Source organism: Pseudophryne corroboree, chromosome 12, assembly GCF_028390025.1.
Source record: "Pseudophryne corroboree isolate aPseCor3 chromosome 12, aPseCor3.hap2, whole genome shotgun sequence".
In the NCBI taxonomy this organism is placed as follows: domain Eukaryota; kingdom Metazoa; phylum Chordata; class Amphibia; order Anura; family Myobatrachidae; genus Pseudophryne; species Pseudophryne corroboree.
In genome coordinates, this window is record NC_086455.1 from 2,541,445 (window position 1) to 2,552,757 (window position 11,313).

The window sequence follows — 11,313 nt, forward strand, 5'->3', positions numbered from 1 at the left end:
TTACACTCCCCATCTCATTATACTGTGTGACAGAGCTCCTCACAGTGACTGTGTGTATATTACACTCCTCATCTCATTATACTGTGTGACAGAGCTCCTCACAGTGACTGTGTGTGTATTACACTCCTCATCTCATTATACTGTGTGACAGAGCTCCTCACAGTGACTGTGTGTGTATTACACTCCTCATCTCATTATACTGTGTGACAGAGCTCCTCACAGTGACTGTGTGTGTATTACACTCCTCATCTCATTATACTGTGTGACAGAGCTCCTCACAGTGACTGTGTGTGTATTACACTCCTCATCTCATTATACTGTGTGACAGAGCTCCTCACAGTGACTGTGTGTGTATTACACTCCTCATCTCATTATACTGTGTGACAGAGCTCCTCACAGTGACTGTGTGTGTATTACACTCCTCATCTCATTATACTGTGTGACAGAGCTCCTCACAGTGACTGTGTGTGTATTACACTCCTCATCTCATTATACTGTGTGACAGAGCTCCTCACAGTGACTGTGTGTATTACACTCCTCATCTCATTATACTGTGTGACAGAGCTCCTCACAGTGACTGTGTGTGTATTACACTCCTCATCTCATTATACTGTGTGACAGAGCTCCTCACAGTGACTGTGTGTGTATTACACTCCTCATCTCATTATACTGTGTGACAGAGCTCCTCACAGTGACTGTGTGTGTATTACACTCCTCATCTCATTATACTGTGTGACAGAGCTCCTCACAGTGACTGTGTGTATTACACTCCTCATCTCATTATACTGTGTGACAGAGCTCCTCACAGTCACTGTGTGTGTATTACACTCCTCATCTCATTATACTGTGTGACAGAGCTCCTCACAGTGACTGTGTGTGTATTACACTCCCCTCATTATACTGTGTGACAGAGCTCCTCACAGTGACTGTGTGTGTATTACACTCCTCATCTCATTATACTGTGTGACAGAGCTCCTCACAGTGACTGTGTGTGTATTACACTCCTCATCTCATTATACTGTGTGACAGAGCTCCTCACAGTGACTGTGTGTGTATTACACTCCTCATCTCATTATACTGTGTGACAGAGCTCCTCACAGTGACTGTGTGTGTATTACACTCCTCATCTCATTATACTGTGTGACAGAGCTCCTCACAGTGACTGTGTGTGTATTACACTCCTCATCTCATTATACTGTGTGACAGAGCTCCTCACAGTGACTGTGTGTGTATTACACTCCTCATCTCATTATACTGTGTGACAGAGCTCCTCACAGTGACTGTGTGTGTATTACACTCCCCTCATTATACTGTGTGACAGAGCTCCTCACAGTGACTGTGTGTGTATTACACTCCTCATCTCATTATACTGTGTGACAGAGCTCCTCACAGTGACTGTGTGTGTATTACACTCATCTCATTATACTGTGTGACAGAGCTCCTCACAGTGACTGTGTGTGTATTACACTCCTCATCTCATTATACTGTGTGACAGAGCTCCTCACAGTGACTGTGTGTGTATTACACTCCTCATCTCATTATACTGTGTGACAGAGCTCCTCACAGTGACTGTGTGTGTATTACACTCATCTCATTATACTGTGTGACAGAGCTCCTCACAGTGACTGTGTGTGTATTACACTCCCGTCTCATTATACTGTGTGACAGAGCTCCTCACAGTGACTGTGTGTGTATTACACTCCTCATCTCATTATACTGTGTGACAGAGCTCCTCACAGTGTCTGTGTGTGTATTACACTCCTCATCTCATTATACTGTGACAGAGCTCCTCACAGTGACTGTGTGTGTATTACACTCATCTCATTATACTGTGTGACAGAGCTCCTCACAGTGACTGTGTGTGTATTACACTCCTCATCTCATTATACTGTGTGACAGAGCTCCTCACAGTGACTGTGTGTGTATTACACTCCTCATCTCATTATACTGTGTGACAGAGCTCCTCACAGTGACTGTGTGTGTATTACACTCCTCATCTCATTATACTGTGTGACAGAGCTCCTCACAGTGACTGTGTGTGTATTACACTCCTCATCTCATTATACTGTGTGACAGAGCTCCTCACAGTGACTGTGTGTGTATTACACTCCTCATCTCATTATACTGTGTGACAGAGCTCCTCACAGTGTCTGTGTGTGTATTACACTCCTCATCTCATTATACTGTGTGACAGAGCTCCTCACAGTGACTGTGTGTGTATTACACTCCTCATCTCATTATACTGTGTGACAGAGCTCCTCACAGTGACTGTGTGTGTATTACACTCCTCATCTCATTATACTGTGTGACAGAGCTCCTCACAGTGACTGTGTGTGTATTACACTCCTCATCTCATTATACTGTGTGACAGAGCTCCTCACAGTGACTGTGTGTGTATTACACTCCTCATCTCATTATACTGTGTGACAGAGCTCCTCACAGTGACTGTCTGTGTATTACACTCCTCATCTCATTATACTGTGTGACAGAGCTCCTCACAGTGACTGTGTGTGTATTACACTCCTCATCTCATTATACTGTGTGACAGAGCTCCTCACAGTGACTGTGTGTGTATTACACTCCTCATCTCATTATACTGTGTGACAGAGCTCCTCACAGTGACTGTGTGTGTATTACACTCCTCATCTCATTATACTGTGTGACAGAGCTCCTCACAGTGACTGTGTGTGTATTACACTCATCTCATTATACTGTGTGACAGAGCTCCTCACAGTGACTGTGTGTGTATTACACTCCTCATCTCATTATACTGTGTGACAGAGCTCCTCACAGTGACTGTGTGTGTATTACACTCATCTCATTATACTGTGTGACAGAGCTCCTCACAGTGACTGTGTGTGTATTACACTCATCTCATTATACTGTGTGACAGAGCTCCTCACAGTGACTGTGTGTGTATTACACTCATCTCATTATACTGTGTGACAGAGCTCCTCACAGTGACTGTGTGTGTATTACACTCCCCGTCTCATTATACTGTGTGACAGAGCTCCTAACAGTGACTGTGTGTGTATTACACTCCTCATCTCATTATACTGTGTGACAGAGCTCCTCACAGTGACTGTGTGTGTATTACACTCCTCATCTCATTATACTGTGTGACAGAGCTCCTCACAGTGACTGTGTGTGTATTACACTCCTCATCTCATTATACTGTGTGACAGAGCTCCTCACAGTGTCTGTGTGTGTATTACACTCCTCATCTCATTATACTGTGTGACAGAGCTCCTCACAGTGACTGTGTGTGTATTACACTCCTCATCTCATTATACTGTGTGACAGAGCTCCTCACAGTGACTGTGTGTGTATTACACTCATCTCATTATACTGTGTGACAGAGCTCCTCACAGTGACTGTGTGTGTATTACACTCCCCATCTCATTATACTGTGTGACAGAGCTCCTCACAGTGACTGTGTGTGTATTACACTCCTCATCTCATTATACTGTGTGACAGAGCTCCTCACAGTGACTGTGTGTGTATTACACTCCCCATCTCATTATACTGTGTGACAGAGCTCCTCACAGTGACTGTGTGTGTATTACACTCCCCATCTCATTATACTGTGTGACAGAGCTCCTCACAGTGACTGTGTGTGTATTACACTCCTCATCTCATTATACTGTGTGACAGAGCTCCTCACAGTGACTGTGTGTGTATTACACTCCCCGTCTCATTATACTGTGTGACAGAGCTCCTAACAGTGACTGTGTGTGTATTACACTCATCTCATTATACTGTGTGACAGAGCTCCTCACAGTGACTGTGTGTGTATTACACTCCCCATCTCATTATACTGTGTGACAGAGCTCCTCACAGTGACTGTGTGTGTATTACACTCCCCATCTCATTATACTGTGTGACAGAGCTCCTCACAGTGACTGTGTGTGTATTACACTCCTCATCTCATTATACTGTGTGACAGAGCTCCTCACAGCGACTGTGTGTATTACACTCCTCATCTCATTATACTGTGTGACAGAGCTCCTCACAGTGACTGTGTGTGTATTACACTCCTCATCTCATTATACTGTGTGACAGAGCTCCTCACAGTGACTGTGTGTGTATTACACTCCCGTCTCATTATACTGTGTGACAGAGCTCCTCACAGTGACTGTGTGTGTATTACACTCCCGTCTCATTATACTGTGTGACAGAGCTCCTCACAGTGACTGTGTGTGTATTACACTCCCGTCTCATTATACTGTGTGACAGAGCTCCTCACAGTGACTGTGTGTGTATTACACTCCCGTCTCATTATACTGTGTGACAGAGCTCCTCACAGTGACTGTGTGTGTATTACACTCCCGTCTCATTATACTGTGTGACAGAGCTCCTCACAGTGACTGTGTGTGTATTACACTCATCTCATTATACTGTGTGACAGAGCTCCTCACAGTGACTGTGTGTGTATTACACTCATCTCATTATACTGTGTGACAGAGCTCCTCAGTGACTGTGTGTGTATTACACTCCTCATCTCATTATACTGTGTGACAGAGCTCCTCACAGTGACTGTGTGTGTATTACACTCCTCATCTCATTATACTGTGTGACAGAGCTCCTCACAGTGACTGTGTGTGTATTACACTCCTCATCTCATTATACTGTGTGACAGAGCTCCTCACAGTGACTGTGTGTGTATTACACTCCTCATCTCATTATACTGTGTGACAGAGCTCCTCACAGTGACTGTGTGTGTATTACACTCCTCATCTCATTATACTGTGTGACAGAGCTCCTCACAGTGACTGTGTGTGTATTACACTCCTCATCTCATTATACTGTGTGACAGAGCTCCTCACAGTGACTGTGTGTGTATTACACTCCTCATCTCATTATACTGTGTGACAGAGCTCCTCACAGTGACTGTGTGTGTATTACACTCCCCATCTCATTATACTGTGTGACAGAGCTCCTCACAGTGACTGTGTGTGTATTACACTCCCGTCTCATTATACTGTGTGACAGAGCTCCTCACAGTGACTGTGTGTGTATTACACTCCTCATCTCATTATACTGTGTGACAGAGCTCCTCACAGTGACTGTGTGTGTATTACACTCCTCATCTCATTATACTGTGTGACAGAGCTCCTCACAGTGACTGTGTGTGTATTACACTCCTCATCTCATTATACTGTGTGACAGAGCTCCTCACAGTGACTGTGTGTGTATTACACTCCTCATCTCATTATACTGTGTGACAGAGCTCCTCACAGTGACTGTGTGTGTATTACACTCCTCATCTCATTATACTGTGTGACAGAGCTCCTCACAGTGACTGTGTGTGTATTACACTCATCTCATTATACTGTGTGACAGAGCTCCTCACAGTGACTATGTGTGTATTACACTCCCCATCTCATTATACTGTGTGACAGAGCTCCTCACAGTGACTGTGTGTGTATTACACTCCTCATCTCATTATACTGTGTGACAGAGCTCCTCACAGTGACTGTGTGTGTATTACACTCCTCATCTCATTATACTGTGTGACAGAGCTCCTCACAGTGACTGTGTGTGTATTACATTCCTCATCTCATTATACTGTGTGACAGAGCTCCTCAGTGACTGTGTGTGTATTACACTCCCCTCATTATACTGTGTGACAGAGCTCCTCACAGTGACTGTGTGTGTATTACACTCATCTCATTATACTGTGTGACAGAGCTCCTCACAGTGACTGTGTGTGTATTACACTCCCCTCATTATACTGTGTGACAGAGCTCCTCACAGTGACTGTGTGTGTATTACACTCCTCATCTCATTATACTGTGTGACAGAGCTCCTCACAGTGACTGTGTGTGTATTACACTCCTCATCTCATTATACTGTGTGACAGAGCTCCTCACAGTGACTGTGTGTGTATTACACTCATCTCATTATACTGTGTGACAGAGCTCCTCACAGTGACTGTGTGTGTATTACACTCCTCATCTCATTATACTGTGTGACAGAGCTCCTCACAGTGACTGTGTGTGTATTACACTCATCTCATTATACTGTGTGACAGAGCTCCTCACAGTGACTGTGTGTGTATTACACTCATCTCATTATACTGTGTGACAGAGCTCCTCACAGTGACTGTGTGTGTATTACACTCCTCATCTCATTATACTGTGTGACAGAGCTCCTCACAGTGACTGTGTGTGTATTACACTCCCGTCTCATTATACTGTGTGACAGAGCTCCTCACAGTGACTGTGTGTGTATTACACTCCTCATCTCATTATACTGTGTGACAGAGCTCCTCACAGTGACTGTGTGTATATTACACTCCTCATCTCATTATACTGTGTGACAGAGCTCCTCACAGTGACTGTGTGTGTATTACACTCCTCATCTCATTATACTGTGTGACAGAGCTCCTAACAGTGACTGTGTGTGTATTACACTCCTCATCTCATTATACTGTGTGACAGAGCTCCTCACAGTGACTGTGTGTGTATTACACTCCCCATCTCATTATACTGTGTGACAGAGCTCCTCACAGTGACTGTGTGTGTATTACACTCCTCATCTCATTATACTGTGTGACAGAGCTCCTCACAGTGACTGTGTGTGTATTACACTCCCGTCTCATTATACTGTGTGACAGAGCTCCTCACAGTGACTGTGTGTGTATTACACTCCTCATCTCATTATACTGTGTGACAGAGCTCCTCACAGTGACTGTGTGTGTATTACACTCCTCATCTCATTATACTGTGTGACAGAGCTCCTCACAGTGACTGTGTGTGTATTACACTCCTCATCTCATTATACTGTGTGACAGAGCTCCTCACAGTGACTGTGTGTGTATTACACTCCCGTCTCATTATACTGTGTGACAGAGCTCCTCACAGTGACTGTGTGTGTATTACACTCCTCATCTCATTATACTGTGTGACAGAGCTCCTCACAGTGACTGTGTGTGTATTACACTCATCTCATTATACTGTGTGACAGAGCTCCTCACAGTGACTGTGTGTGTATTACACTCATCTCATTATACTGTGTGACAGAGCTCCTCACAGTGACTGTGTGTGTATTACACTCCTCATCTCATTATACTGTGTGACAGAGCTCCTCACAGTGACTGTGTGTGTATTACACTCCTCATCTCATTATACTGTGTGACAGAGCTCCTCACAGTGACTGTGTGTGTATTACACTCCCCATCTCATTATACTGTGTGACAGAGCTCCTCACAGTGACTGTGTGTGTATTACACTCCCGTCTCATTATACTGTGTGACAGAGCTCCTCACAGTGACTGTGTGTGTATTATTCCCCTCATTATACTGTGTGACAGCGCTCCTCACAGTGACTGTGTGTGTATTACACTCCCCATCTCATTATACTGTGTGACAGAGCTCCTCACAGTGACTGTGTGTGTATTACACTCCCCATCTCATTATACTGTGTGACAGAGCTCCTCACAGTGACTGTGTGTGTATTACACTCCCCTCATTATACTGTGTGACAGAGCTCCTCACAGTGACTGTGTGTGTATTACACTCCTCATCTCATTATACTGTGTGACAGAGCTCCTCACAGTGACTGTGTGTGTATTACACTCCTCATCTCATTATACTGTGTGACAGAGCTCCTCACAGTGACTGTGTGTGTATTACACTCCTCATCTCATTATACTGTGTGACAGAGCTCCTCACAGTGACTGTGTGTGTATTACACTCCCGTCTCATTATACTGTGTGACAGAGCTCCTCACAGTGACTGTGTGTGTATTACACTCCCCTCATTATACTGTGTGACAGAGCTCCTCACAGTGACTGTGTGTGTATTACACTCCTCATCTCATTATACTGTGTGACAGAGCTCCTCACAGTGACTGTGTGTGTATTACACTCCCGTCTCATTATACTGTGTGACAGAGCTCCTCACAGTGACTGTGTGTATATTACACTCCTCATCTCATTATACTGTGTGACAGAGCTCCTCACAGTGACTGTGTGTGTATTACACTCCCGTCTCATTATACTGTGTGACAGAGCTCCTCACAGTGACTGTGTGTGTATTACACTCCTCATCTCATTATACTGTGTGACAGAGCTCCTCACAGTGACTGTGTGTGTATTACACTCCTCATCTCATTATACTGTGTGACAGAGCTCCTCACAGTGACTGTGTGTGTATTACACTCCTCATCTCATTATACTGTGTGACAGAGCTCCTCACAGTGACTGTGTGTGTATTACACTCCCCTCATTATACTGTGTGACAGAGCTCCTCACAGTGACTGTGTGTGTATTACACTCCTCATCTCATTATACTGTGAGACAGAGCTCCTCACAGTGACTGTGTGTGTATTACACTCCTCATCTCATTATACTGTGTGACAGAGCTCCTCACAGTGACTGTGTGTGTATTACACTCCTCATCTCATTATACTGTGTGACAGAGCTCCTCACAGTGACTGTGTGTGTATTACACTCCTCATCTCATTATACTGTGTGACAGAGCTCCTCACAGTGACTGTGTGTGTATTACACTCCTCATCTCATTATACTGTGTGACAGAGCTCCTCACAGTGTCTGTGTGTGTATTACACTCCCCGTCTCATTATACTGTGTGACAGAGCTCCTCACAGTGACTGTGTGTGTATTACACTCCCGTCTCATTATACTGTGTGACAGAGCTCCTCACAGTGACTGTGTGTGTATTACACTCCTCATCTCATTATACTGTGTGACAGAGCTCCTCACAGTGACTGTGTATTACACTCTCCGTCTCATTATACTGTGTGACAGAGCTCCTCACAGTGACTGTGTGTGTATTACACTCCTCATCTCATTATACTGTGTGACAGAGCTCCTCACAGTGACTGTGTGTGTATTACACTCCTCATCTCATTATGCTGTGTGACAGAGCTCCTCACAGTGACTGTGTGTGTATTACACTCGTCATCTCATTATACTGTGTGACAGAGCTCCTCACAGTGACTGTGTGTGTATTACACTCCTCATCTCATTATACTGTGTGACAGAGCTCCTCACAGTGACTGTGTGTGTATTACACTCCTCATCTCATTATACTGTGTGACAGAGCTCCTCACAGTGACTGTGTGTGTATTACACTCCGTCTCATTATACTGTGTGACAGAGCTCCTCACAGTGACTGTGTGTGTATTACACTCCTCATCTCATTATACTGTGTGACAGAGCTCCTCACAGTGACTGTGTATTACACTCTCCGTCTCATTATACTGTGTGACAGAGCTCCTCACAGTGACTGTGTGTGTATTACACTCCTCATCTCATTATACTGTGTGACAGAGCTCCTCACAGTGACTGTGTGTGTATTACACTCCTCATCTCATTATACTGTGTGACAGAGCTCCTCACAGTCACTGTGTGTGTATTACACTCCTCATCTCATTATACTGTGATGACAGAGCTCCTCACAGCGACTGTGTGTATTACACCTCCCCATCTCATTATACTGTGTGACAGAGCTCCTCACAGTGACTGTGTGTGTATTACACTCCTCATCTCATTATACTGTGTGACAGAGCTCCTCACAGTGACTGTGTATACACTCATCTCATTATACTGTGTGACAGAGCTCCTCACAGTGACTGTGGTGTGTATTACACTCCTCATCTCATTATACTGTGTGACAGAGCTCCTCACAGTGACTGTGTGTGTATTACACTCCTCATCTCATTATACTGTGTGACAGAGCTCCTCACAGTGACTGTGTGTGTATTACACTCCCCGACTCAATTATACTGTGTGACAGAGCTCCTCACAGTGACTGTGTGTGTATTACACTCCTCATCTCATTATACTGTGTGACAGAGCTCCTCACAGTGACTGTGTGTGTATTACACTCCTCATCTCATTATACTGTGTGACAGAGCTCCTCACAGTGACTGTGTGTGTATTACACTCCCCGACTCATTATACTGTGTGACAGAGCTCCTCACAGTGACTGTGTGTGTATTACACTCCTCATCTCATTATACTGTGTGACAGAGCTCCTCACAGTGACTGTGTGTGTATTACACTCCCGTCTCATTATACTGTGTGGACAGAGCTCCTCACAGTGACTGTGTGTGTATTACACTCCTCATCTCATTATACTGTGTGACAGAGCTCCTAACAGTGACTGTGTGTATATTACATCCTCATCTCATTATACTGTGTGACAGAGTCTCCTCACAGTGACTGTGTGTGTATTACACTCCTCATCTCATTATACTGTGTGACAGAGCTCCTCACAGTGACTGTGTGTGTATTACACTCCTCATCTCATTATACTGTGTGACAGAGCTCCTCACAGTGACTGTGTGTGTATTACACTCCTCATCTCATTATACTGTGTGACAGAGCTCCTCACAGTCACTGTGTGTGTATTACACTCCTCATCTCATTATACTGTGTGACAGAGCTCCTCACAGTGACTGTGTGTGTATTACACTCATCTCATTTATACTGTGTGACAGAGCTCCCTCACATTGACTGTGTGTGTATTACACTCCCCGTCTCATTATACTGTGTGACAGAGCTCCTAACAGTGACTGTGTGTGTATTACACTCCTCATCTCATTATACTGTGTGGACAGAGCTCCTCACAGTGACTGTGTGTGTATTACACTCCTCATCTCATTATACTGTGTGACAGAGCTCCTCACAGTGACTGTGTGTGTATTACACTCCTCATCTCATTATACTGTGTGACAGAGCTCCTAACAGTGGACTGTGTGTATTATTACACTCCTCATCTCATTATACTGTGTGACAGAGCTCCTCACAGTGACTGTGTGTGTATTACACTCCTCATCTCATTATACTGTGTGACAGAGCTCCTCACAGTGACTGTGTGTGTATTACACTCCTCATCTCATTATACTGTGTGACAGAGCTCCTCACAGTGACTGTGTGTGTATTACACCCTCATCTCATTATACTGTGTGACAGAGCTCCTCACAGTGACTGTGTGTGTATTACACTCCTCATCTCATTATACTGTGTGACAGAGCTCCTCACAGTGACTGTGTGTGTATTACACTCCCACTCATTCTTCATTCATACTTGTGACAGACTCCTCACAGTGACTCTGTTTACAGAGCTCCTCACAGTGACTGTGTGTGTATTACACTCTCATCTCATTATACTGTGTGGGACAGAGCTCCTCACAGTGTCTGTGTGTGTATTACTACTCATCTCATTATACTGTGTGACAGAGCTCCTCACAGTGACTGTGTGTGTATTACACTCCTCAGTCTCATTATACTGGTGTGACAGAGCTCCTCACAGTGTACTGTGTGTGTATTACACTCCCACTCA